This window comes from Dermacentor variabilis, chromosome 6 (assembly GCF_050947875.1).
Source record: "Dermacentor variabilis isolate Ectoservices chromosome 6, ASM5094787v1, whole genome shotgun sequence".
NCBI classification, from domain to species: domain Eukaryota; kingdom Metazoa; phylum Arthropoda; class Arachnida; order Ixodida; family Ixodidae; genus Dermacentor; species Dermacentor variabilis.
The window spans coordinates 161003375-161009352 of NC_134573.1; positions in this window are offsets into that span (position 1 = coordinate 161003375).

Below are 5978 nucleotides of genomic sequence, written 5' to 3' on the forward strand. Positions count from 1 at the left end.
AGGTCCCAAAGCCGAAAGACGGGTGGCGACGCTGCCGTGAAGTTCCCGTACCAGCCAAGCGTGACGTCATGGATTCTGAAAGCCTCTGTTCGGGCCTAGTTAAGCTTTTGTCGGTAAAGATGGACTGCATAGCATTTTATAAGAGCTGGAGACTGAGCCTAGCAAGTTTAGAGAGAGAGAGACAGGAAAGGCAGGGAGGTAAACCAGACGCACGTCCGCGTTGCTATCCTGCTCTGGGGAAAGGGGTATGGGAATGAATAAAGAGAGAGAGAGAGTTTTAGAGAACTTTTACTGCGCCACAGCGGCTGAAATGCGAGAAGTTGCCTTGAAATTTGTAATGTCACAATTACGTACTGGCGCTGGGGCTACGGCACGAAATTTACAGAAAAAAAGAACTTTCACCTTCGTCTGCTGTTCTAATATTCAGCCTACTACAGCTGAATCAAGTGAACTGTTGTATTGAAATTACTACGTTATAAGGTTAAATTAGTTTACTATTACTCTTTAGTGTCTCGTTAAAGCGAAGCTGTGCAAGCCTCCCCCCCCCCCCCCCCGTTTCTTCTACTTTGTGAGTACTGGCTGCTACAATAGCGCCGATTAAACGACAACTTGGGTCTCTGGATATGTGAAACTAGTCATATGTCGCTGAGTATGAGTCCGTGTTGTCAAATTGGACCACTTGGTATGCATGGGAACATTCTCGGTTCCCGAATAGACAAGCAGAGAACAAGGGGCAAGCAAAGAACATGTCGACAACTGAGAATTGAAGAATTCAGCTACAGGGAAGTGAACTTGGCAACAGAGAAAAGTCGAGTTTGGAGAAAAAACTTACGGTAAAAAAGAAGACGGTACCAGTGAGAACATGGAGCAAAGAGCGTAGAGCTACAGAGAAGTCTAGAACTCGGTGACAGAAAATTGAAGAAGTCAGCTAGGCAACACAAAAGTGAGGAAGTGCGCAACAGAAAAAGCCGATTGTGTGGGAAGAAGTTCAGTTTTAAAAAATATAGTGGGACTCGGCGTGCATTGAGCGAGGAGCGTTCAGCTACACATAGTTTAAGAAGTGAAGTCATATGTGTGGGATCCGCTGATTTTTTTTTTACTTCTCTTTCTTTTCGCAAATGTCTGACCCGAGTTATTAGAGAAGCTTCTTGCCCCTTCGGCGTCCACAAGCTTGCGTCATGGATGTTTGGCGTGCCTCGATAATTCGAAGCTGGTCCTGGCTGCCTGCAATAATAGTCGCAGTCGAGAAAAATTAGCTGGAATCACCTATGTGACGCGCAATACGTCATGGCGTTTCCACAAGCTCGTCTTCGTAACGAGCGCTGTTGTAAGCACCCTGGGTTGCCTCTTAGTTCACCCACAGACACGCACATAGAAAGAACACTGGCACCTAAGTGCAATTAGAAATTAAGCGTTGATGAGGTAGGCGTATGAACGATCGTCTAGACTGTTAGGCCCAACTCTTGCGTAATCGACCCCGCTCATCGCCATCTGCTCTCTCTAGAAAGAGGGCTATCAACGGGATGAGCCAAAGCGACCACTTTACGCTCTGTTTTTTTTTTTTTCGCAGATATAACCGCCCGCCCTTTCGTCCTTTCATATCGGAGTTTCAGAAAGTTGTTTTGGATAAGGCCTCCGAAAAATTTTGTTCCCAGCAATCATAATTTAGTTTGGGTGCTTACGCTATTGCACACACTCAGCACGAAGCGAGGCTAACCCAACTGGTTGCGAGTGCTGTTTTTGGTCTGAGCAGTGAAGCCAGCATTTACGTAATTAAGGTGCGTACTCGAATAGGCGCCATTATGCTTGCAAGGACAATGCCTATGGTGTCCCTGGTTTCTCCCCCTAGCCTCCTGAGGTCAGCTAACGTTTCGACAAGTCCACTTGTCGAAACGTTAGCTCCCGCTTTTATTTAGTTCTCCTTTTGCTCATCCTCTTCAAGTTGGACAGTTAGCTAACTGAAGGCAATTTTCAGTTCTAAGTATACTGTCGCAGCCTCTTGCTTGATTTAAACTAGCTATCCACAAATTGTACAAACCATAGCAATATCATCTAAGCTGTATGTATTTAGTATAATGTCATCGTTTTTGCCGCCATGTTAAGGCCGCTACTGAACCTCAGAAGGATAGAACGCGAACCTGTACTTTGAAAGTGGGAACAATTCATAACCCACATGATGGTGTACTTCTTGCCGTCTACTCTACACTTGGATGATAAAATAAACAAAGCTATATTGTACAATAAAAAAAAGCGCTTTAGAATATTGGAATATGACTTGTAAGATTTCTTTGTTTCTTTTCTTTATTACACGTTCTTGATCACAATACATAAAAACAAACAAGATTTGTGAGACCCATATTCGAAGGCCTGTTGAATAAAACGCCTGTAGGGCTTGAGACAACATTTAAAAATTTTCTGACGAAGAATTTCTTTGCTTCGAGCATACTGACACGTGTACTTGCTTATCTTTTTCAGGTCACCGCTTTTCACCGTCTAACAAATGTGATCGCTCAGCGCGGGACGCGCCCGCATGTATCGGAACTTTCTCGAATGTTATCGATGATTCTTTCTGGTGTCTGTTGTCACCGAAGCTTGTGTAATCTGATTGCATGTGCGACGTGAGTTGTCTAGAACTTTCTGGAAGACACGCGGGCACCAGCAATTACTCTGGAACCTTCGATGGCACATGTACAAAAGGCGACGCGCTTCACCGCCAGATCAGATTTTGACGATCGCCGACCGTGTTCGCCGCTATCGTAGTGCTTTGAGTGTAACTTGCTTTTGTGGGAACAAGTTCGCCCAATAAAAGTCAGTTTCGTCATTCGCACAGATTTGCCGCTGCATTATCCACCGTCACTACAACGTGACAATATATATATATATATATATATATATAGCGTACCACATATTATACTTAAGCATGATTACTTAGCAAACACAACACTCTCCACGCACACGTAGTATAACGACGGCTACACGAATTCTTCGTTCTCAAAAAGGTTGTGTGATAGAAACGAGGACGCACCAAAGGGAGACAGGAGACATGTGTCACGCGTCCCGCCTGCGAGACATGGGCTCTGTGTCCCCCTTTTTTTACGCACTCGTTTGTTTTATGTGACTTTTCCGCAATTAATGAGTACTGATTCACAAAGTTTACCACTCTCCTTCACTTATGGACTTATTGATGACGAAGCACTGCCCCAATAAAGAGAAATTACAGGAATGTTTACGTAACATGTTTTATCCTTATGAATAAGATCATTCTTCGGTATTGGCCAAGTAGATGAAAGGGCAAGGAACGTGGGAGTAAGGACTAAGTATTTCAAAGATCGCAAGCTAATTAAGTCACTCACGTGTACAAATGTAACCTCGCTATTGAATAACGCTTTTTTTTTTTTTTTGATGGTCGGGCCAGGTGGGAGGTGTAGCCAAAGTGAAGCTCCGTGAGTACGGATGTCGGTGGCTGCATACTCGGGGCATTTTGTCGGTTCTGTTTCAGACCAGAACAGGTCTAGATCAGGCGATTCAGATCAGCGCAGGCGTTTTATGTGCAGGCAGAGCACCTCTTGGCGCTCTCTAGAATTAGTGTAGGATTCGGTGGGATCATTTGGGCAAGTTCTCGGCGACGGCGTGTAATGTGTGTGCTAACGAAGCGCGCTTGATTGCTGTCGGTAGCAACGCTCACTTTATAGTCACTTGCCTATTCGGGAGGGCGCGTTTGGGGCGTTCTATCACACTGCTGCCACCCGCCGTGGTTGCTCAGTGGCTATGGTGTTGGGCTGCTGAGCACGAGGTCGCGGGATCGAATCCTGGCCACGGCGGCCGCATTTCGATGGGGGCGAAATGCGAAAACACCCGTGTGCTTAGATTAAGTGCACGTTAAAGAACCCCAGGTGGTCAAAATTTCCGGAGTCCTCCACTACGGCGTGCCTCATAATCAGAAAGTGGTTTTGGCACGTAAAACCCCAAATATTATTATTACACTGCTGCAACTATTTTTCTATGCAGACAGTGTGCATAGCATCGGTATACGAATATGTTTTTTCTTGCTCTTGTTTCTTGTTTGGGCGTATGTGTTCAACTAAGCTGATTTGTTGATTGCTGGCAAGGGATCATGAAGGTCGGACAAGTCAAGCCGCTTAATCTGCAACTTTTACCTCGCCTTCTTCATAAAAAAAAAGTGTACGCAGTCGAACTGTGAGAAATAAAGTCAAAAGTCAATATACCGTAAAGTACCAGATATACGTATATTAAGCAATAGAGCATACGTACACATTCAACGCAGTGAACGCCGTAAAATGCTTAAGCAAGCAGACACGGGCGTTATTTGAATTACTCTATATATCCCTGTACTCCATCCAGGCATTGCGTCAGCCTTCACGGGTCTGAATCTTCACACGCATTTGTTGCCCCCTTCCAGGTACCTATACTGGGATGCCGTCTTGACACTGCGTACCTGTCCTAATGCGTATACATCTGCGCCACGGCACCACTCAGCGGCAACATCAAAACGGCGGCACAACTCGGCACCCAGAAGGACAGACCAATTTAAAGGCCGCACAGAGGCGGGCCCTGCACCGGCGGCGCGCATTTAGGTGCGCCCCCATTCTGATACGAGCTCAACACACGTCGCGAGGGAGCATCCGGCAACGGCGCCGGCCGGGAGGCCGGAGGTGCGCAATTTCCGCAACCACTCCGCTCGCGGTTCCCCGCGACCACCTCGACAAAGTCTCCCGCGCGGCACGCCGTGTATAATCGGCGCTTGATGATCCCCGGGAGTCGCGAGCACTTTTGCTATCTCGCTGCGGCGACGATTTTCTTTTTTTTTTGTTTTATTTGCGCGTCACATCGCGCGTCGCCCACGAATCCGCGAGATCTTGTTGGGTGCCACCGTTTCGACGATTGGGTGCGCTCATGCGCGCGCCTCTGGAATCATTCCCTACGCGATTCTTCGGACCCGGCGACACGTATGTACGAGATTGCTCGCGGCGACCTGCCGAGGGGACGCCCGCGAGACGCCCATTACACGTCGGCCCGTTCTTCGTGAATGCCCGAAGGCAAACACGAGAAGCTTATATAGGTGCGCTAAACCAAGGGTCCATCGCTCTCGCTCCTGGTATAGGCCGTGTCGGTTTTGAACGGGGCATGAACGGGATTTCGGCAGTCGGCTTATACTGCTTTCGGTGGGTTCTTTTTCTTTTTTTACAGAGTTGGGAAAGATGTGCGAGCTTAGCTTTTTTTTTTTATCTTCTTTCTGTCTTTCTGCTCCTTTACGCCGATGGAGAGCGGGTATGCGACGTCGGGACATGCATGGTTACGTAAAACTAGAAGTGCGGTTACGGGAAGCTTTATTGTTTCTCTGTCGCTTTGCTTTCTGGTGTGCCACAATGAGGGCATAAAAACCAAACGTGGCAAAACACAGAGCACGCCGTGCCATGCGGTCGGCGTAGCCATGCGTCGCTAGTCAGTGAGGCTTCTAACTGTTGTGTGGCGGGTTGTGGCATTCCTTAGGGTTGGCGCTCATGAGCTGGCACGTCCAAGTGCCGTGGTAGAGAGTGGTCGGAGCATTGCAATCTGGAACTTCTTGCGGGCATTGTGCAGGGTACATGACGTAATATAGTGTGCGGTACGGAAGGGTGATTTGTCTGTAGCTGGCTCCACGAAATTACTTCGGCGCGGGTAAGGGAGTCGTACGGTAGGTGATATTTCCTGCGCTGTAGTCTGCAGTGCTGAAGTATGACGTGAAATTCTCCCGGGATCGGTTCCGAACACTCTTCGTCACGGTTGTCGCGCTGTGACCGCCTCTTGAGCTGCTGTGGTGTCTATGCGCTGTACCGTTGTCGCGGCGATGTCACGGATGGTGTAGTTCACGACTCTGGCGGCGTGGGTGCCTGCAGTGTATATATGACACTAGCTTTCTTCACCAAGGCGGATGCCCTTTTGTGGGAGTTGTGTCCCCTGTCGAAGCTTCCAGAAGT